Here is a 25,110-nt window from a genome sequence, read left to right as displayed (position 1 = left end):
TTCACATCTTGATCTGGGGGATGGTAAACAGTGTATATCCTTATGGCTGAATTCATTTAACTCTAGAATTTGTGCATTTTATAGTATGAACTTCACAAAATGTAAAAACAAGTCAATAAATAAGTATTCTGTCCACAGAAAGCCCATATTTTTCAGAGCTAATGTCAACTTAAAGAAAGCTAAATTAACCCTTTTACATGAAACAATATGCACATAGAATGTTTGAGTATTTTCATATGTTACTTTGTATAACCAGGAATAAGTGTAGTGATTAGTAATAATGAGAGGCAGGTGTTATTCTCAATGTAGCAGTAGCTTTATTCACTTAGTAACTAGTACAGATGGACTGGAAATCTGAACCATGATCCATGGCAAGGCCCAGGCAGTGGTGCTATCTGAGCATCTCCAGCTCTCAGGCTCATCCAGGGGCTCACCCTTGTGGTTTTTGCAGCCACCTGATCTCTACCAACAGTTACAGAATAGACGAGTTAGGGAATTCCTGTAGGATGCTGCAGACATGGCCTCACTGCAATGTTGTACAAAACATAGATTGCTGAAAATGTGGCTTTTATCACTGAAACTAGATGTGAGAGTTTTATTTTGTTGTAGATACTACTAGGAACAGGGAAAATGTATGAAATGCATGTGTGAGAGAATACATCCTGTTCTTAACAATTTTTATTTTCTGCAGACAGTGATGGTTCATTGACTACAAAACAAAACAATGGGCAGATGCATTGGTTAAGTCACTCCTCAACTTTGCTCCATTGCAGTCTGATTCTATGGCATTTTCTGTGGAAACTTGCAGTTTTCAATGAATCCTTCTGCTCCGCTAATGAAAGTGATGATGGAGCTTTCTGGAACAACTGAGAATGAACTAGATGCCCTTAGCTCAAAAGTTCACAATACTCAGAAGACCCTGATTTTTTTGACTCGTGGTTCTGAAGAGCAAAAGCCAAATAACTCATCCTCCTCCTTCTAATCCCACTAAATTGGGACTAACCTGTAAATGGGCTCCACCAATGACTCGAATATTCTTCCAGAAACATTGTTCTGACCACTTTGATACTGTAAATTTCAATCAAGGTTCATGAATCAAAGATCAACTATGAATTCTCATCTTGTGATGATTTTGCAACACCATAAATTGTAAAACACTTCTCTGCCTCACTGATGTCAAATATGAAGCATGCACCCCTGTCAGTACTTAAGAAATGTATTATTATCCCAGTACTCACAAATGTAGTTAAAATATTTTCAGTACTTCTTTCATCAGAACTCTTTCCAGAGCTGAATTCATATCCTTATTTCTCAGGCTGCATATGACAGGGTTCATGATTGGAGACAACACAGTATAAGAAACAGACAAAAGGAGGTCCAGGATGGTCTGAGAGGGGGAGAGGGGCTTCAAGTAGGCCAAGGCACCTGTGAAAGTGAACAGCGCCACAGCCACCAGATGAGGGATGCATGTGGACAGGGTTTTGGACCTTCCCTCCTTGGAGGAGATCTTCAGGACAGCAAGAGAAGATGTTGACATAGGAATATAAAATGGAGGTGAAACACATTATTGTCATAATTGCAGCTATTGTCACTGAAGCTTCATCTATGTTCATTTTGGGATTTGAGATCAAAATAATCTGAGGAATATCACAGAATAAAAGATGGATTTTACTGTAACTGAAATTTGCTGAAAATGTCGCTGAAGCATGCATGGCTCCATAAACCAATGCACTGACATATGAAGCCACCACCATCCGCCCACAGGCCCCCTTGTTCATGATGGTCTCATAGTGCAGCAGGCAGCCGACGGCCACGTAGCAGTCATAGGACATCACTGTAAGGATGGCAAATTCAGCAGCACCAAAACCTGCAAAGAACAGCACCTGGAAAACACATCCAAGGAAGGATATTGTGTTCCTGTTCATCAGGGAGTTGAGAGAAAATTTACGAACAGTGACAGAAATGTAGCTGAGATCTATGAGTGACAGGTTCTTCAGGAAGAAATACATTGGTGTGTGAAGCTGAGGGTCAGATGTAATGATGATGATGATGAGTCCATTTCCTAACAGAGCTGCTAGGTAAGCCACAAGGAACAGGAATCCAATAAGTTTTTGCATCCTCGGGGCTTCAGAGAATCCCAGAAGGAGAAACTCAGTGACTCCTGTGTAGTTGATCATCACACCCATGGTGTGTTCCCAAGTGTCACTGTTGTCATTTAAGCTCACATGAGTACTGGGAGAAACTGCCTCCATGTCCCAGCTACACAGAAAAAACAGCTTTGGAAGTGGAATTATATGTCTCGAAGGCCAATGAATCCTAAAATGCATTTGAACCATTTTGTGAAAGGGAGTATTGCTGTTTTTACAATGAGAGCATATAATAAATTTTATGTAGGAGAAAGTGTCACTTACAAAATTAATGAAATATGAAAAGTGAGTCAGTATGAATCTTCTGTAATCTGAGCCCGGGATATACCTCTCTATTATTTCATCTAACTGTATAATATTTTATTTTGTGTTGCATTTTATTGTGCTTAAAAATTAAATATTTTTAATGCACTTTTTCAATGGGAACATGACATAACAATGCACAATTTTTCACAAAGATTTTCCTGTTGTCATTCATCTAGGGTGTTTTCTGATATTTTCCTAATACATTTAGCAGTGTGACTATAGGGTATCCATTATCATCATTTGCTAGGCAATGAATTACTTAACATTTCAGTATGACATGAAGAAACGTATTCATAATTGGTAAAAGAGAAAATCATGTCTATTTTTTGGGGTGATAATGATTGGCAACATATAAAATCCATGATAAATGATAAATATTGCATTAGAATGAATATTACAATCCAACATCGTTGTTGTGTCCAAGATCAACATTTAAAAATTCAGTGGTATTCTTGTATACTAACAAAGCCAATTAGAATATTACATTTGTAAATTCAGTTTGAATCCAAATCCCAAGAGGCATTTTAGAGAACCTTCATAGCTTACCCTAAAATTCATACAAGAGCATATGCTTCATTTTCTATTATCATGGGCTCCCTATGAATGCTATCATATAATATACGTTATCTTCAGTGTCTTGCTATTTTAACCTAAGGTAATTTTTTTTCTGAGATTCATCTTAATACATATAGATTTTAAAAAATTTAAAACTCAGTTCTTGTCCTCCGTTACCTTGATGCTTTTCCAGGGCTGCTTATGTTCTTCAAATATATTCCTATATTAACAAAAGGTTGAAATATCCATAATTAGTATTTCAAGTATTAAGATATCCAATAATGAAATAAGGGATATATTAGGATTTTCCATAGAGGGCTGCCAATGTGAGGATGGCAGCAGTGAAGGGGGCCACCACCCACGTGTCACTAGAGGTAATGATTAAACAACACATATTCCTTCACTGGTTCAGGATCCATGGTGTGTCTCTGTGACACTGAGAAGGGAATATAAGCTATAAATATTTATTGGCACATACAATGTATTGAAATTATGTGCACTTATTAAGAAGTCAATAATATTTCATGCCATGAAAATGCTGGCGTAAGGACTGGCCTATCCCACCTAGTGGGTGTGTGATTTACTGTTCCCCACACTGATTTCAATCTTTGGTGGAGACAGAGTTCCTGGCATTGTGGACATTGCCTCTGCCAGTCACCTGCCAAAGAAATGAAAACTCGCGCAGACCTTCCCACCTTACGGATCTTCATCTGCAAAACAGCAGTAAACAGGTATCAAGAAGCTTTCTTGGAAAGTGAAAGTGAGTCCATAATTTTTTTTATATACATTCCCCCGTACTATACCAATGGCCACAGTTTCCTCCACATCAGCATAGGGAGTTTTATACTTTCATGGGGATTATTTGTCAGCCTACAATGCACTGAATGAAAACTGAGATGGTTGCTCTTTTTTTTATCACATACGAGTCACTTTTATATTTCGGTATGAAAACTTTGTTCTACATCGCTCCAACAATTCTGAAAAGATTAAAACATACAGTTACATTTGGACACCAACCTAAGAATGGAGACACAACTTTCTGTCACAGAGAGCATGGGAAACAGTGGCAGATCTGAGCAGTGCATCATCTCCTGGCACACTGTGATCTCTGAGTCCAAGCAGCATCCTAACATTTCACTTATTTTCAAGGCCTGGAACCGCCAGGAGGGACAGGATTGGAGAGAATCCAGTGGTAACATTTCTTAGAAACTAAGGGGCTTCAGCATGTTGATTAAGCCCATGAGACCAGACAGGGTGCCTTACTCTTGTGTGCGGGTTGAGATGGTCTTGGTGTCAGGGGAGTGAGCTGGAAGTGGGACAAAGCAATGAAGAGTCCATGTAGAAAGATTTGAAGTGACATCAAGGTAAAGTCTATTGCATACCCAAAAAGTCATTAGAACAGAAGAAATGCATAGCCTCCCCATGGAAACTTCATCCAAATATATGTATAGAACACTTATGACTCAACAGCAAATCAAACAAACTGTTTAAAATGAGCATATATCTCAGTTGACATTTTTCAACAGAAGGTACAAAGGGGCCAATATTTTATGAGGATGTGCTTAATAGCACTTACATTATGAAAATGCAAAACAAAAGTAAAGTATTAACTCACAAATATTACATGGGCTTTTACCAAATTCAGAAGATTGTAAGTGTTGCTGAGGTTGTGGATAAAAGTACACCTAGTACACTGCTGGTGGGAAGGTAAATTGGCACAGACACAAGTCAAAACAACATGGTATCCCCCCAATATTAAAACTAGGACTACCATATGATCCAGCAATCCCTCTTTTGGACATGTACATGGTGGAAATTAAGTAGCTATCATGAAAGACAGAGGTATCTGCATATCACTTCAGTGTTATTTACCCCCTCCAAGGCATGAAACCAGTTGATATAGTGGAATGTCTACAATTTATGATTACTTTATTTTCCCCTTTTATTGAATATTTTTCTTATAGTGACTTTTTAGTTTCTGTCAGGTTTTGACAAACATATCCTCTGATAGCTGTACAACCCACCCCCTATTCGGTTGTGGTTTCCATTTGTATGGAATATAGTTTTCCACCTCCTCACTTTAAGGCTATGTGTGTCTATGGGCTACAGTGACTCTCTTGTAGGGAGCATGTAGTTGGGCCTTTCTTTTTTAATCCTTTCATCCACTCCAAGTTATCTAATGTCTCTTTCCAACTTATACTTTATCATTATTCACATATTGTATGAAAGTTAAAATTTTAAGTATGTGAAAAAGAACATCAAAATCCTACACATCAGAGGCAGGCCAAGCTGGCAGCATGAGTAGTTCAGTGGAAATCTCCTCCCAAAAACATACATACTAAGGAAAATACAAAAAATACAACTATTCATAAAAGAGACGCCAGTGGGGGGGGGGGGCGGAGCCAAGATGGTGGCATGAGTAAAGCAGTGGAAATCTCCTCCCAAACCACATATATTTATGAGAATATAACGAAGACAACTCTTCCTAGAATAGAGACTAGAGGACACAGGACAACATCAAGACCACATCCACACCTGCGACAACCCAGCTCCTCTTAAAGGGGGTAAGATACAAGCCCCAGCCTGGAGGGACCCAAGCGCCCCTCCCCATAACTCCCCAGCAGGAGGAGAGGAGTCGGAGCTGGGAGGGAGAAGGGAGGCCAGGACTGCTCAACACCCAGCCCCAGCCATCCAAAACAGAGCGCAGACACAGTGCATGCATGGGGTCCTGGATACTAGGGAAACAGGGCAGTATGAATGGTGAGAGTGTCCCTGAGACCAGCGCCTGAGGACAAAGAAAAGCGAGTGCCTTTTTAAAAAAATATATTTATTTAATTTTTTTTTCTTTGTTTTGTTTTGCTGACTGCTTCTTAGATATCCTAAAGGGACAGGGCGGGACACTTAGTCAAGAGGCAGGGAATCTGGGGAGCTCTGGGCACTCTAATACCCTGGGCAGTAGGGAGCACATAGGACCCTCACAGAGATAAATACCCTCCTGGCCACTACCCCTTCAACGCAATTCCACCTTTTTGGAGTAGCAGCCGGAGAAAGGCTATGCACACAGCAACAGCAGAGATAAACTCCATAGCAGGTGGGCAGGATTCAGAAGCCGTGTCTGCATGCAGCTTCCCAGCACAAGCCACTAGACAGCACTGCTCTCCCAGGAGAGGAAGGCCACAAACCAACAAGAAGGGAAGTTCTTCCAGCCGTCACTCGTCCCAGCTCTGAAAACTATATCTGTCATCATGAAAAGGCAAAATTACAGGGAAACCAAGATCACAGAGACAACACCAGAGAAGGAGACAGACCTAATCAGTCTTCCTGAAAAAGAATTCAAAATAAAAGTCATAAACATGCTGACAGAGATGCAGAGAAATATGCAAGAGAAATGGGATGAAGCCCAGAGGGAGATCACAGATGCCAGCAAGGAGATTACAGAAATGAAACAAACTCTGGAAGGATTTATAAGCAGAATGGATAAGATGCAAGAGGCCATTGATGAAATAGAAACCAGAGAACAGGAATGCATAGAAGCTGACATAGAGAGAGATAAAAGGATCTCCAGGAATGAAACAATATTAAGAGAACTGTGTGTCCAAACCAAAAGGAACAATATCCGTATTATAGGGGTACCAGAAGAAGAAGAGAGAGAAAAAGGGATAGAAAGTGTCTTTGAAGAAATAATTGCTGAAAACTTCAGCAATCCGGGGGAGGAAATAATTGAATAGACCACTGAAATACACAGATCTCCCAACAGAAAGGAACCAAGGAGGACAACACCAAGACACATAACAACTAAAATGGCAAAGATCAAGGACAAGGAAAGAGCTTTAAAGGCAGCTAGAGAGAAAAAGGTCACCTATAAAGGAAAACCCAACAGGCTAACATCAGACTTCTGAACCGAATCCCTACAGGCCAGAAGAGAATGGCATGATATATTTAATGCAATTAAACAGAAGGCCCTTGAACCAAGGATGCTGTATCCAGCACGACAATCATTTAAATATGATGGTGGGATTAAGCAATTCCCAGACAAGCAAAAGCTGAGGGAATTTGCTTCCCACAAACCACCTCTAAAGGGCATCTTACAGGGACTCCTCTGGATGGGAGCACTCCTAGAAAGAGCACAGAACAAAACACCCAACATATGAAGAATGGAGGAGGAAGAATAAGAAGGGAGAGAAGAAAAGAATCCCCAGACAGTGTATATAACAGCTCAATAAGCAAGCTAAGTTAGGCAGTAAGATACTAAAGAGGCTAACCTTGAACCTTTGGTAACCATGAATTTAAAGCCTGCAATGGTAATAAGTACATATCTTTCAATAGTCACCCTAAATGTAAATGGACATAATACACCAATCAAAAGACAAAGAGTAACACAATGGATAAAAAAGCAAGACCCATCTATATGCTGCTTACAAGAAACTCACCTCAAACCCAAAGTCATGCACAGACTAAAATTCAAGGGATGGAAAAACATATTTCAGGCAAACAACAGCAAGAAGAAAGCAGGGGTTGCAGAACTAATATCTAACAAAATAGACTTCAAAACAAAGAAAGTAACAAGAAATAAAGAAGAACAGTACATAATGATAAAGGGCTCAGTCCAACAAGAGAATATAACCATTCTAAATATATATGCACCCAACACAAGAACACCAGCAAATGTGAAACAAATACTAAAAGAACTAAAGGGGAAATAGACTGCAATGCAATCATTTTAGGAGACTTCAACACACCACTCAACCCAAAGGATAGATCCAATGGGTAGAAAATAATTAAGGACTCGGAGGCACTGAGCAACACAGTAGAACAGAGATCAAGGAATACATATAAACAAATGACAACAACAGCACAAAGCCCCAACTTCTGTGGGATGCAGCGAAAGCAGTCATAAGTGGAAAGTATATAGTGATGCAGGCATACTTCAAGAAGGAAGAACAAACCCAAATGAATAGTCTAACATCACAATTATTAAAACAAGAAAAAGAAGAACAAATGAGTCCTAAATTCAGCAGAAGGAGGGACATAAAAAAGGTCAGAGAAGAATTAAACAGAATTGAGAAGAATAAAACAATAGAAAAAATCAATGAAACCAAGAGCTGGTTCTTTGAGAAAATAAACAAAGTAGATAAGCCTCTAGCCAAACTTATTAAGAGAAAAAGAGAATCAACACAAATTAACAGGATGAGAAATGAGAATGGAAAAATCATGACAGATTCCACAGAAATACACAGAATTATTAAAGACTACTATGAAAACCTATATGCCAACAAGCTCGAAAACCTACATGAAATGGACAACTTCCTAGAAAAATACACACTTCCAAGACTGACCAAGGAAGAAACACAAAACTTAAACAAACCAATTACGAGCAAAGAATTAGAAACGGTAATCAAAAAACTACCCAAGAACAAAACCCCTAGGCCAAACGGATTTACCTCAGAATTTTATCAGACACACAGAGAAGACATAATACTGATTCTCCTTAAAGTTTCCAAAAAACGGAAGAGTAGGGAATAGTCCCAAACTCATTCTATGAAGTCAACATCACCTTATTACCAAAAACAGGCAAACACCCCACCAAAGAAGAAATTTACAGACCAATATCCCTGATGAATGTAGATGCAAAAATACTCAATAAAATATTAGCAAACTGAATTCAAAAATACATCAAAAGTATCATACACCATGACTAAGTGGGATTCATCCCAGGGATGCAAGGATGGTACAACATTCGAAAATCCATCAACATCATCCTCCACATCAACAGAAAGACAAAAACCACATGAACATCTCCATAGATGCTGTAAAAGCATTTGACAAAATTCAACATCCATTCATCATAAAAACACTCATCAAAATGGGTATAGAGGTCAAGTACCTCAACATAATAAAGGCCATATGTGATAAACCAACAACCAACATCATACTGAACAGAGAGAAGCTGAAAGTTTTCCTCTGACATCAGGAACAAGACAGGGATGATCACTCTCCCCACTGTTATTTAACATAGAACTGGAGGTCCTAGCCACGGCAATCAGAGAAAACAAAGAAATACAAGGAATCCCGATTGGTTAAGAAGAAGTTAAGCTGTCACTATTTGCAGATGACATTACATTGTACATAAAAAAATCCCTAAAAGACTCCACTCCAAAACTAATAGAACTGATATCAGTATACAGCAAAGTTACAGGATACAAAATTAACACACAGAAATCTGTGGCTTTCCTATACACTACCAATGAACCAATAGAAAGCGAAATCAGGAAAACAATTCCATTCACAATTGCATCAAAAATAACAAAATACCTAAGAATAAACCTAACCAAGGAAGTGAAAGACCTATATCCTGAAAACTACAAGTCAGTCTTAAGAGAAATTAAGGGGGACACTAACAAATGGAAACTCATCCCATGCTCGTGGCTAGGAAGAATTAATGTCGTCAAAATGGCCATCCTGCCCAAAGCAATATACAGATTTGATGCAATCCCTTCAACGAACTGGAACAAATAATTCAAAAATTCATATGCAAACACCAAAGACCCCGAACAACAAAAACAATCCTGAGAAATAAGAATAAAGTAGGGGGGATCACACTCCCCTACTTCAAGCTCTACTACAAAGCCATAGTAATCAAGACAATTTGGTACTGGCACAAGAACAGAGCCACAGATCAGTGGAACAGATTAGAGACTCCAGACATTAACCCAAACATATATGGTCGATTAATATTTGATAAAGGAGCCATGGACACACAATGGCGAAATGACAGTCTCTTCAACAGACAGTGCTGGCAAAACTGAACAGCTACATGTAGGAGAATGAAACTGGACCTTTGTCTAACCCCATACACAAAAGTAAATTTAAAATGGATCAAAGATCTGAATGTAAGTCATGAAACCATTAAAGTCTTAGTAAAAAACATAGGCAAAAACCTCTTAGACATGAACATGAGTGACCTCTTCTTGAACATATCTCCCCGGGCAAGGAAAACAACAACAAAAATGATCAAGTGGGACTATATTAAGCTGAAAACTTCTGTACAAGAGACACCATCAATAGAACAAAAAGGTACCCTACAGTATGGGAGAATATATTCATAAATGACAGATCTGATAAAGTGTTGATGTCCACAATATATAAAGAGCTCACCCACCTCAACAAACAAAACACAAATAATCCAATTAAAAAATGGGCAGAAGAACTGAACAGACAGTTCTCCAAAAAAGAAATACAGATGGCCAACAGACAAATGAAAAGATGCTCCACATTGCTAATTATCAGAGAAATGCAAATTAAAACTACAATGAGGTATCACCTCACACCAGTAAGGATGGTTGCCATCCAAAAGACAAACAACAACAAATGTTGGCAAGTTTGTGGAGAAAGAGGAACCCTCCAACACTGCTGGTGGGCATGTAAATTAGTTCAACCATTGTGGATAGCTGTATGGAGGTTCCTCAAAATGCTCAAAATAGACTTAGCATTTGACCCAGGAATTCCAGTCCTAGGAATTCCTTAAGAACGCAGCACTCAAGTTTGAAAAAGACACATGAACCCCTATGTTTATTGCAGCACTATTTACAGTAGCCAAGAATTGGAAGCAACCTAAGTGTCCATCAGTAGATGAATGGATTAAGAGTGGTACATATACACAATGGAATACTACTCAGCCATAAGAAGGAAACCAATTGTACCATTTGCAACAACATTGATTGAGCTAGAGGGTAATATCCTCAGTGACATAAGCCAAGTGGAGAAAGAGAAATACCAAATGATTTCACTCATCTGTGGAGTATAAGAACAGAGGAAATACTGAAGGAACAAAACAGCAGCAGAATCACAGAACCCAAGAATAGACTAGTAGGTACCAAAGGGAAAGGGACTGGGGAGGATGGGTGGGTAGGGAGGGGTAAAGGGGGAAAGAAGAAAGGGGGGATTATGATTAGCTTGCATAATGGGGGGGTGGGAGAAAGGGGAGGGCTGTAGAACACAGAGAAGACAAGTTGTGATTCTACAACATTTTGCTATGCTGATGGACAGTGACTGTAAAGGGGTTTGTGCGGGGGACCTGGTATAGGGAAGAGCCTTGTAAACATAGTATTCTCCATGTATGTCTAGATTAATTATAACAAAAAAAAAAGAAAAAGGGGATTACTCCTTGATAGGATAAAACTAACTGTAAATCAATGATTAATGCATGCTTTAAATATCCTTAATTTTCATCATTTAAAGGGTGCCAGATGATCAGTTATGGAAGTATATTTTTCTGATAATATTCCATTCTCTTTAAAAAAAAGCAGGTCCTGTGTGGTGATCTCCAATAAGTTCTTCACAATGATATAAAGGGCATATCAAAGCGTGGGCAAAGGGTTTTTTGTGTTTATACAGAGGGTCAAAGCCTAATTTGGCTACCCAGAAAACAAATTAAGATACGATATGAAGAACTTCCAATATCAACATTCTCTGGAAGAGTCATTCCAGAAGATGATCATCAAAAAACTTCAACAGAGATCCTGGCGCTGTTGCTGTTGTAGCTGCATTCATCCCACTGGTTCCTGGAATTTCCACTGGAATGAAGAAGGAGATATCTAAGCTAGCCTGTGCATACAGTAAACAACAAATTTAACTGGATCTATACTGTGGGAATTCAACCAAAAATTAGAAGTGTAAGTTGCCACGCTCCAAAATCTTGTGACTACAGACTATCTACTGTTAAAAGAACATATGGGATGTGAACAGTTCCCAGGAAAGTGTTGTTTTAATTTGTCTGATTTTTCTCAAACTATTCAAATTCAGTTAGACAATATCCATCATATCACTGATAAGTTTTCACAAATGCCTTGGGTGCCTAACTGTGTTTTTTTTGGTTTCACTGGATATGGCTGGTAGTTGTAGGTCTGCTTTGGTTATGTAGCTGTATTCCTATTATGCTAATGTGTGTGCACAATTTAATTAGTAGTTTAAAACCTATACATGCTTATGTTTCTCTACAAGAAGATATGTCAAAGAAATAATCAACCTTCCCATGTTTTCTTCTGTCTGCTACTTCTATAGATTTTCTTCTTCCTTTCTAATTACAACCCTTAATTAGAATTCGTGCCTCATAACGAAATTACCTAGTATCATAGTTCTTCCAAGTGTTAAAGATACCTCAAGACAAATACCGGGCATAAAAGCCACAGGGCATAAATCTGCAAAGAAGTAAAATGCTAACCTTTTCAAACAATATTGCTTCTCTCTCACTTACAAGTTTTACATTTCCCTGTATGGCCCCGGAAGATGACTGGTTAGCCAGAGACGGGTAAGATTCCTCAAGGGAGGAACAACCTAAGACAGGCACAGTCGCAGGGGGGCCATCAGGTGAGAAATTGGGGATCAACAGAGGTGAGGCTTAGAACCTCACCACCTCCCTGTTTTGAGAGAAATCTTCTGCATCTGTGGATATTTTGTTGCCCCTGTCAAGCTTGGATTAATACTTGGTCTATAGGCACACATATGATCATCTACATTTGCCCTCTTATAGCACTAAACTATGTTTTCTACCTTTATCTTGCATCTACCTACCACTTCAGCATTTTATTACAAATAAAAATTATAATAATAAAAATAAAAATTATAATAATAAGGGAGAAATGTGGGATTCAGATATAAATTAAGTATAAAAATAAAATGAATATTCATATTTGACTTGATTGTTTATATTTAATATTGTGTAATTAAAACTGAAAGTTTCTGTGATTACTGCCCTTGCACTGTTCACCATGTAAGAACTTATTCACTATGCAAGAATTTGTTTACCAAGTAAGAACTTGTTTGTTATGCTTCAGAAGTTTGTAGACTGTTGAGAATTAGGCTTGGGATTGATTAGTGATTGTGTATTTAGTCCCCTATACAGAATTTTATTGTTGTTAACAACCATTTGACAAATAAATATGAGAGATTCCCTCTCAAAAAAAAAAAAAAAAAAGAGAAACCAGTGGATACAGTACAACAGCCAGGATACATCTACATCTGTGAGAACTCAACATCACATGAAGAGGGTAGGAAACAAGGAGCAGACTGGAGGGACCTGAGCACCCCCCCAACCCAGAACCCAGTGGGAAGAAAGGAGTAGGGACAGAGAGGGAGTGAAAGCCCAGGACTGCTAAGCAACCAGCTCTAGAAATCCTCACCTGGAGTGCAGAAACAAGGTGCACGGGGTGCTGGATATTAAGAAACAGAAAAGCAAAACCTGTGGGCAGGACCCCGCAACCAACACCCCTGAGGCAAAAGAAAAGTGAGTGCTTTTTGCAAGTCTTAAAGAGACAGGGACCGCACAGCTGGATGAAGTCATCCCGGCACACTTAGCCAGCAGCTGGGAACTTTAGGTGCCCTAATCCCCTGGGTGGCAGCACAGCTCTAAAGCCCCTCATGGCACTAAGCAGCCTGTTAGATGCTCCACCATCTGGAGTGGGCCCTGACACACCATCCCAGTATTGGGAGAGTGGCAGCGTGTGCCGGGGGCATCATAGCCAGTGGGGAATGGGAGCAGCCCTTGCATGCCAGCAGCACTAGAGGGACCAGGAGCAGCCAATGCAATCCCACCATGGTTGCAACAGAGGTGCCTGGGAGCTGCCTGCATGTGCTGGCAGTGGCAGTGACAGAGAGGCCCAGGAGTGGTCAGTGGGAGATGGTGGTGGCAGTGGAGGTGCCGCCCAGGAACAGCCTCCCTCCCAGCAGCTGACTGAAATCCCAGCCCAACACACAGCTGCCCGGGCCAGTCCCAAAGGCCAGTGCTGACACACAGCTGCCCAACAGGGGAGCCGGTATCATGGAAGAGCACACACAGCATGCCTGCCAAACCCCACAGGGCACTGCACTGCTCTCACTGAGAACACACCCACAGCAGCTTAGGGGACAAACCCAGCAGCTGCTCCAAGATTGCAGGGAACCGACACAGGCAGCGAAGAAGGGCAAGGCATCCAGAAAGCAGAAAAGGACTTTCTTCTCACAGCTGGCACACCTGCAACCTGCCTACAGCCACCACTATCACAATGAAAAGGCAGAAAAATTTAGTCCAGTCCAAAATAGTCTAGACAAATCCTGAGAGAGGATCTTCAGAAACAGACCTAACTAGACTCCCTGAAAAAGACTTCAAAATAAAAATCATAATATGCTGATGGATCTGCAGATAAATATGCAAGAGCTAAAGGAGCAAGTACAGAGGGACACAGCAGAAATAAAACAATCTCTGGAAGGACTTAAAAGCAGAATGGACGGGATGCAAGAGGCCATTAATAGATTAGAAAACAGAGAACAGGAACACGCAGAAGCTGATGCAGAGAGATGAAAGATCTCCAGAAATTAAACAACATTTAGAGAACTGTATGAAAAATCCGAAAGGAACAATATCTGCATTATAGGAGTACCAGAAGAAGAAGAGAGAGAAAAAAGGGATGGAAAGTGTCTTTGAAGAAATAATTGCTGAGAACTTCCCCAAACTGGGGAAGGAAATGGTTGCTCAGACTACAGAGGCACACAGAACTCCCAACAGAAGGGACCCAAAAGGACAACACCAAGACACATAACAATTAAAATGGCAATGAACAAGGACAAGTAGAGAGTATTAAAGGCAGCTAGAGTGAGAAAAAAGGTCACGTACAAAGGAAAACCCATCAGGCTATCATCAGACTTCTCAACAGAAACCTAAAAGGGCCAGAAGAGAATGGCATGATATATTTAATGCAATGAAACAGCTGGGCCTTGAACCAAGGATACTGTATCCAGCACGACTATCATTTAAATATGATGGAGGGATTACATAATTCTCAGACAAGCAAAAGTCGAGGGAACATGCATCCCACAAACCACCTCTACAGGGTATTTTAGAGGGATGACTCTAGATGGGAGCACTCCTAAAAGGAGCACAGAAGAAAGCACCAAACATATAAAGAATGAAGGAGCAGGAATAAGAAGGGAGGGAAATAAAGAATCATCAGACTGTGTTTATAATAGCTCAATAAGTGAGTTAAGTTAGACAGTAAGGTAGTAAAGAAGCTAACTTTGAACCTATGGTATACACACACTTAAACCCTGCAATGGCAATAAGGGTATTTTTTGTAAATGTAAATGGATTGAATGCACCAACCAAAAGACACAGAGTAATAGAATGGATAAAAAGCAAGACCCATCTATTTCCTGCTTACAAGAGATTCACCTCAAACCCAAAGACATGCACAGATTAAAAGTCAAGGGATGGAAAAAGATATTTCATGCAAACAACAGTTAGAAAAAAGCAAGTTCTGAAGTACTAATATCAGACAAAATAAAATTCAAAATAAAGTAACAAGAGATAAACAAAGACATTATATAATGATAAAGGGGTCAGCCCAACAAGAGGATATAACCATTATAAACATATTTGCACCCAATACAGGAGGACCAACATATGTGAAACACATACAAACATAATTAAAGGAGGAAATAGAATGCAATGCATTCATTTTGGGAGACTTCAACACACCAGTCACTCAAAAGGATAGATCCACCAGACAGAAAATAAGCAAGGATACAGAGGCACTGAACAACACACTAGAACAAATGGACTGAATAGACATCTATAGAATTCTACATCCAAAAGCAACAGGATACACATTCTTCTCAAGTGCACATGGAATATTCTCCAGAATAGACCACATACCAAGCCACAAAAGGAGCCTCAGTAAATTCCAAAAGATTGAAATTCTACCAACCAACTTTTCAGACCACAAAGGCATAAAACTCAGAATAAACTGTACAATGAAAGCAAAAAGGCTAACAAACACATGGAGGCTTAACAACACACTCCTAAATAATCAATGGATCAATGACCAAATTAAAATGGAGATCCAGCAATATATGGAAACAAATGACAACAACCACACAAAGCCCCAAATTCTGTGGGATGCAGCGGAAGAAGTTTTAAGAGGAATGTGTATAGCAAACCAGGCATATTTAAAGATGGAAGAACAATCCCAAACGAATAGTCTAACATCACAATTATCGAAATTGGAAAAAGGAGAACAAATGAGGCCTAAGGTCAGCAGAAGGAGGGATATAATAAAGATCAGAGAAGAAATAAACAAAATAGGGAAGAATAAAACAATAGAAGAAAATCAATGAAAGTAAGAACTGGTTCTTTGAGAAAATAAACAAAATAGAGAAGCCTCTAGCCAGATGTATTAAGAGAAAAAGAGAATCAATGCATATCAACAGAATCAGAAACAAGAAAGGAAAAATCAGGACAGACCCCACAGAAATGCAAAGAATTATTGGAGAGTACTATGAAAACCTATATGCTAACAAGCTGGAAAACCTAGGAGAAATGAACAACTTCCTGAAAAAATACAACCTTCCAAGACTGACCCAGAAAGAAACATAAGATCTAAACAGACCAATTACCAGCAACGAAATTGAAGCATTAATCAAAAAACGACCCAAGAACAAATCCCCCGGGCCAGATGGTTTTACATCAGAATTTTATCAGACATACAGAGAAGACAAAATACCCACTTGAAAGTTTTCCAAAAAGTAAAAGAGGAGGGAATACTCCCAAACTCATTCTATGAAGCCAACATCACCCAAATACCAAAACCATGCAAACACCCCACCAAAAAAGAAAACTACAGACCAATATCCCTGATGAACATAGATGCAAAAATACTCAACAAAATACTAACAAACCAAATTCAAAATTACATCAAAGGGATCATACACCATGATCACATGCAATACATCCCAGTGATGCAAGGATAGTACAACATTAGAAAATCCATCAACATCAATCTCCACATCAACAAAAAGGACAAAAACCGCATGATCATCTCCATAGATGCTGAAAAAGCTTTTGACAGAATTCAACATACATTCATGATAAAAACTCTCAACAATATGGGCATAGAAGGCAAGTAGCTTGACATAATAAAGGCCATATATGATAAACCCACAGCCAACATCATAATGAACAGCGAGAGGCTGAAAGCTTTTCCTGTGAGATTGGGAACAAGACAGGGATGTCCACTCTCCCCACTGTTATTCAATAGAGTACTGTAAGTCCTAGCCATAGCAATTAGACAAAACAAAGAAATACAAGGAATCCAGATTGGTAAAGAAGACGTCAAACTGTCACTATTTGCATATGACATGATATTGTACATAAAAACCCTAAAGACTCCACTCCAAAACTACTAGATCTAATATTGGAATTCAGCAAAGTTTCAGGATACAAAATTAACACACATAAATCTGTAGCTTTCCTATACACTAACAATGAACTAATAGATAGAGAATTCAGGAAAGCAATTCCATTCACAATAGTATCAAAAAGAATAAAATACAGAGGAATAAACCTAACCATGTAAGTGAAAGACCTATACTCTGAAAACTATAAGACACTCTTAAGAGAAATTAAAGAGGACACTAACAAATGGAAACTCATCCCGTGCTCCAGGCTAGGATGAATTAATATCATCAAAATGGCCATTCTTCCCGAAGTAATCTTCAGATTCGATGCTATCCCTATCAAATTACCAACAGCTTTCTTCAACGAACTGGAACAAATAGTTCAAAAATTCATATGGAAACACCAAAGACCCTGAATAGCCAAAGCAATCCTGAGAAAGAAGAATAAAGGGTGGGGGATCTCGCTCCCCAACTTCAAGCTCTACTACAAAGCCACAGTAATCAAGACAGTTTGGTACTGGCACAAGAACAGAGCCACAGACCAAAGAACAGAATAGATACTCCAAACATTAACCTAAACATATATGGTCAATTAATATTTGATAAAGGAACCATGGACATACAATGGGGAAATGACAGTCTCTTCAACAGATGGTGCTGGCAAAACTGGTCAGTTACATGTAAGAGAATGAAACTGTATCACTGTCTAACCCCATACACAAAAGTAAATTCAAAATTATCAGAGACCTGAATGTAAGGCATGAAACCATAAAACTCATAGAAAAAAACGCAGGCAAAAATCTCTTGGACATAAACATGAGTGACTTCTTCATGAACATAACTCCCTGAGCAAGGAAAAGAAAAGCAGAAATGAACAGGTGGGACTATATCAAGCTGAAAAGCTTCTGTAAAGCAAAGGACACCATCAATAGAACAAAAAGGTATCCTAAAGTATTGGAGAATATATACATAAATGACAGATCTGATAAAAGGTTGACATCCAAAGTATATAATAAGAGCTCACACACCTCAACAAACATAAAACAAATAATCCAATTAAAAATTGGCAGAGTAGCTGAATAGACAGTTTTCTAAAGAAGAAATTAAGATGGCTTACAGACACATGAAAAGATGCTCCACATTGCTTGTCATCAGAGAAATGCAAATTAAAACCACAATGAGATATCATATCACACCAGTAAGGATCGCCACCATCAAAAAGACAAACAAAAACAAATATTGGCGAGGTTGTGGAGAAAGAGAAAAAATCCTACACTGTTGGTGGGAATGTAAATTAGTTCAACCATTGTGGAAAGCAGCATGGAGGATCCTCAAAATGATTAAAATAGAAATACCATTTGACCCAGGAATTCCACTTGTAGAAATTTACCCTAACAATGCAGCAGCCCAGTTTGAAAAAAACAGAATCACCCTTATGTTTATTTCAGCACTATTTACAATAGCCAAGAACTGGAAGCATCCTAAGTGTCCTCAGTAGATGAATGGATTAAGAAGAAGCAGTACATATACACAATGGAATATTATTCAGCCATAAGAAGAAAACAAATCCTACCATTCGCAACAACATGGATGGAGCTAGAGGGTATTATGCTCAGTGTAATAAGCCAGGTGGTGAAAGACAAGTAGCAAATGATTTCACTCATATGTGGAGTAAAAGCACCAAGGAAATTGAAGGAGCAAAACAGCAGCAGAATCACAGAACCCATGAATGGACTAACAGTTACCAAAGGGAAAAGGACTGGGGAGGATGTGTGGGAAGGGAGGGATAACAGTGAGGAAAAACAAAGGTGGCATTACAATTAACATGTGTAATGTGGTGGGGTATGGGTTGCACTCTACAACACAGAGAAGACAAGCAGTGATTCTATAGCATCTTACTACGCTGATGAACAGTGACTGTGAAGGGGTATGTGGGGGGGGACTTGGTGAAGGGGGGAGCCTAGTAAACATAATGTTCTTCATATATTTGTAGATTAGTGATACCAAAAAGAAATCCTACACATCTTTTAAAGAAATTGTAATTTGCATAAAATAGAAATATGAAGAGCAGTTTCAATAACCCAAAATATACAGTGTCTCATGGAGGAATTGGTGGCATAACTTCATACTTCTGGTTAATAAACTCACAGATAATCAATTCTGTGCCCATAGTTTTCCATGCAGAATGTAAGTCACAGAATAAAAGGCATAGAATTGTAATAGATATTATTATAGCATGCATAATGTGAAGCATTAAAAAGAGTATTTGAATCTTTGAAAGTTTGAATATTTCTTATGAGAGATTAAAATACCTATATATTTAGAAAAAGGAACAAGTATGATTTCCCTAATCTTAAGCAAAATATTGAAGATAAACACTTACCAAAAAGTGCTTGGTAAAAACCATTTCATCACTGAAATAGCATACCAGAAAGATTAATTATAAGCACACACTCAGAAACATCAATATGGAATTTTATTTATTAATCCATCATTGATATTATATTATGTAATAAAGAGATGTTTAAAGGATAAAGAATCACCAGTGTGTTATATTTTTATCAAGTATCAGAGTGATTGAAATAAAATAGATCTTGAAAATCAAACATTGTTTTGTTTAAATCCGTGGACATAAATTCTACATATAAATTTATAATATACATTATATATATCATCTATATGTAAGTGTATATATATATATATGGAGACAGGACTTAAGAAGGGCATATTCACTCACACGATGACTATAAATGTAACCCCCAAAATCTATAAGTGTGTTACTGGAATGCAAAAACTGAGCAGTGATGTATTTTCCCAGGAAACAACATTGCACTTGGCCCAGGTATGAACAAGTGTATTTTAAGAGGAAACAAAATGGAATGTTAAATTAACTGATGTCTTAAAAGAGTGAGGACATTGGAGAATTGTGGCCAAAGTTCAAAGTTGCTCAAGTATTTTTCATTCAAGCTTTTCATACTCATCTATTACTTGTTTTAACACTGAATAATACCTAATGAGTCACCATGAATCTTATAAGTCAGTTACACAAGTTCCTAAATCCTGAGCCTTTTGCTGATGGGGATTTGGATTCTGAAGTATAATTGCAGACTTTTATGGGATTCAGTTCTCAGATATAAAGGTTAACGTATTTACCCAGGGGAATTCTGGCTTTGCTTTAGGAAATGACACAAATCAAACTGTTTCTGTTTGAAAAGTTTCACATTCATGTCACCTTTCTAGTGGGCAAAATTCTAGTGCAAGGAACATCTGGTTCCAACCAGGAAAACTTCAGCAAAAGTTATTGCCGCCTCTCACTCCACGATGTAGCTACTAATCCTTTAATTCATCATGCAAAATGTTTGGATAAATCAGGCATGACATAAAATTTTTTGCCTCCATAGATCAAGGAGCGAACAAAAGCATCAAACTATGTTCATAGTTGAAGGTCAGTGGTTCGAAAGTCCACCATTGAACATAGTAAACTAAGGTTTCAAGGCTTCCAGAAACCAGAGAGAAGCTGGTTTCCCATGTTTTCCATGTCTTAATCCTGCCCCCTCTGTGTCTAAATTCCTTACTTGTCTCTCAGCTCTAATCCTTCATTACTTAGCCCACCTTCTGTTTAAGAATGAACACAAACAGAAGAATTTACTTTTATTTTTATTGAATTTCTTTGATATACAGCATTATATTGGTTACAGTTGAAGAATGTGGTAATTAGGCAAGTATATACATTACAAAATTCTCACCTGTATGAGCGTAGTTACCAAATGTCAGCATACAAAGAAATAACAGCACTATTGACTGTATTCCCTATGATGCACCTTCATCCCCATGACTTGCTGATTTTAAATGAAAGTTTGTAGCCAAAGAGAAAAATTTAAATAGTGAAGTTCTCCACCCAAGCCGCTACAGTCAGCAGGACCCGGGATCCTGAAGTTCCCTTATACAAACAGGTGCTTGTAAAGAACTAATATACAGACATGGTTTTCTCCATATGAGGTCTTCCTTTATGTTTTGATCAAATCATTCCAACCATTTGCCAAAACTCTTTCAGAATATTCTCAGGTTTGTTTTACTCTCAAGAATCGTGTATCAATTATATGAATAGTTTTCAGTAAGAAATAAACATAAGGAAAGCTAAAGTTCACTCCAAAAAGAGTATATGAAACATATGAAGAAGAGTAGCACTAGATATTTCATTCAAGGAGATTAAAAATTAAGCATATCTGTTTATCCATCCACCTGTATTCACACTGTGGGGTAAATCACAGAATTTCCAGAATCTCCTGCCCAGCCTTAGTTCATTAATATATCAGTAGATGTTACCAGTGTAGAGGCCCCGTGGATCTGGGGCAAAGAGTGGAGAGAAAATGGCCCATCTCTCCTTTCCTCCATTCCTTGTACATAATTGGTCTGTCATCTGCTGGTCACCATGGACCCACCAATGAAGTTCCTCAAAGAAGGGGTGCTCAGGAGGTAGAGAGCATGCCAGGGCAGCAGAGAGTGAGCCCCAACTGGAGGAGATTTACAGTGCCAAACCTGGCCAGCGAGTTTGAGCAATATGTGAGCAACAAAAATGGTTTCTCTCAATTTACCTTTTCCCTTGACTTATTATGGTTTCTTTGGTTTCGTAGAGGTTTCAACCCAGGCTGGAAACACCTTCCCCCTGGATCTGTACACACACGCACACACACCAAACTTATATCAAACAGTCCTGTTTTTAAACATTTTTATTGGAGAGAATTATTGTGTGTTTTCTCAAAATAGCTCTTGTACATCTTGCGTAGAGCAGTGTTTATCTGCCTGTTCCGCAGTCTGTAGATGATGGGGTTTAAGAAAGGGCCACCATGGTGTACAACATGGCTGTCAGCAGATTTTCAATAGATGCTTTATTTGCAATGAGACCTAAGACAGTAATCAATCCAGAAAAAGAAAACAAAAGAAAAATTACCAACTGGGGGTTACAGGTGGGTAAGGCTTTATTGCGGGCTTCCACTGAACGGATCTTATATGCTGTTGAGAATATATTGACATATGATATAGCCAAAAAAGAAAGGCATACTAAGACAATACATGCATACTAAGACAATACATGCACTTATTACAAAGATCACTGATTGAGAATACTGAACATCTAAAGATGATATTCTCATTATCTGTGCTACATCACAGAAATATTGGTTGATCATATTGTACTTGGTGAAGGGAAGCCTGAACAGGCTACCAGTGTGGGTGGCAGAATAGACCAGCCCACTGCCCCACGAGCCCCCTACTGCCTGTGAGCACACACAGAGGGTGACAAATGGCAACATAGTGGTCATAGGACATGAACACAAGGAAAGCAAGCTCAGCAAATGCTAAGAAGGAGTACAGGAAAATCTGAGCAGCACATCCTGTGAGGGAAATGGACTTACTACCTGTCAGGGAATTCACAATTGATTTAGGAACCACAACTGAGATGCTGCAAAGATCTATGAGGGATAAATTGCATATAGAAAAGTACATTTGAGAGTGAAGGCAGGCGTCTGTCACAGTCACAGCAGTGGTCACCAGATTTCCAGCCAGGGCACCCAGATAGATCAGTAAGAACAGCAGACCTTGCAAGACTTGGAGCTCTCAGGAACTTGAGATGTCCATAAGGAGGAATTCCGTGATGGTGGTGAGGTTATCCATGCCTGCTAATATGCTGCAGGTGTCCTGGAGTCACAAAACAAAGGAATAAGCTGGAGTGGTAAGGGACCAAATGGAGATACTCCACAAAATCCATAAATTAAATTGGCATCACTGTATGGCTTTGAACCACAACATACAAGAGAGGAAATGGAGAGAGAGAGCCTATCAAAATAAATGAATGTGCATATTTATTGGTTGTGTTTTCTTTCAGTCTTGGCTGAGATATCATATGAGTTTCAACTGTCATAGGTTTGAAGAATTGAGCATACATAGGATTTAAAATGAAACCAAGCCCTTGGCAACCATTTAGCTCATGAGACACATGCAGTATTTCTTTAAAAATGTCTAATTCTGCCAGGACACATCCCATGACTATGTTCCCATTTACTTCAAAATCTAGCATTTGTTGGAGAAATACTCTGTACAGGATTCCGTGTCAGCCCTCTGGGTTTGAACACTGCAATCTGTCCGCATTGTGCACTCTCATGTACTAGAGGACTGGGATGATTTTCACATCACCCATTTCGTTTCCAGCTGCTCTAAGTTTCACTTAACAAAGTTCATATTGTATGTAACTACACCAGATATCTCAACATTTCTTTCAAATTTTTAAGAAGTATCTTACTTTTTATTAGACTATTTTTAAAGCAGTTTAGGTTCACAATAAAACTGAGCAGAAGGTACAGAGATTTCCCATGTACCTTCTGCCCAGACACATTCATAGCCTCCCTCATTGTCAACATCCCCCATAAAAGAGGTATGTTTGTTCCAACTGATGAACCTACATTGACACATAATCATCATCCGAAGTCCACAGTTCACATTATAAGTATCCTTTTATCATTTGACCTCAATGAATGTCCACGATAAATCATCAGTCTGCACATTTCTGTGTTATATTTAATATACAGCTCAAGAAATATATCATCTGTGGTTCCTGCTGTCCTTCATTTCCAAGGAAATTTTTTGGTCAGTGTAGTTTGTATTTTTGACAAAGACTATGTATCACACATCTTCAGAGACCATTTTTAAAATAAAAATTAATCACCTAAAATAAATCTAGTACCAAAAACGTTCAGTATACGATATAAGAACAGACATTTTCTATGTGGGAAAAATAATGCTAGGGATTTTGAGACATACCAGAGCTATTTCAGTGATGTATTCATTAGCAACTTTGAAGAAATACATAAATTATGACTTACCAAAAATTCCTGAGAACTGAAGTAAGAAGCTTATTTTCCCTAACAGGTATATTGCTTTTGAAGGCAGTTTGAAGGCAGTTGACTGTTTTTGATTGTGCCTTTTTTATTCAGTGAGTAAAATTCATGTAGCAAATTTTCAGAGATGTTCACACTTATAAATCATGCAAACAATTCTGCTTCTGGATTATTTATAAGCGTGGTTATCCTTTCAGAAGCAAATATCTGAGTCATACCTCTGGCGAGCCCTTGGGAATATGGAATTTTAGCCTTCAGGGAGTCCAGCCTTCTTCAAACGCCTGGCTGTTAAATATTCTTTAACCACACCATTTAAGATCAATTAAATATGTAAAAGTGTTTCTTGGCAATGAAATTAGTATTTTTTTAATGTGTGTGTGACACTTAAGAGAATTATTTAAAAGTTTTCCTAGGTCACTGGAGATCCAGTATATTTTCAAGTTGATGAGTAATTAGAAAAGTTATTTACATACATTACAGGAAATCCATAAATTACATAACTCCTAATATAATTATATTTTCATAAGGTTTTGGCTTTATATTATGGCATAAAAATCATATTCAATTAAAATTACTAAAAAAGTGCCATCAACTTATTGATCTTAATTTAAAGAAACCTAAGTAACAATTCTCAATGGAATTTCAAAAGAAGGCAAGTACAAGAAAAAGAAACATGGCACCTTTTGGTACTCATCTAACCAAATATGCTGGGAGCAGATCCTCACACAAGCAATACAGGAGCCAGTAATAGTTCCCCTCAGAAGGCAGGCACCACGCCTCAGAAGCAGTTCTTAGGGAAGAGTCCAATTTGTCAATATTCAAAAGGTTCTTATTAGTAGCTCCCTTATGGAGAGAAGCAAAATGAAGTAAAGTTGGAGAAGCTACAATGAAATGAAGACTGAAATAACACACTCTCTATTTCCCTACCACAGAATATGGACACAGCTGGGAATATCCACAGAGATTCCCCAAAATTTATTGAGCATCAATACAACTTAAGCCTG

This window comes from Manis javanica, chromosome 14 (genome assembly GCF_040802235.1).
Source record: "Manis javanica isolate MJ-LG chromosome 14, MJ_LKY, whole genome shotgun sequence".
NCBI lineage: Eukaryota > Metazoa > Chordata > Mammalia > Pholidota > Manidae > Manis > Manis javanica.
This window is presented reverse-complemented; position numbering follows the sequence as displayed.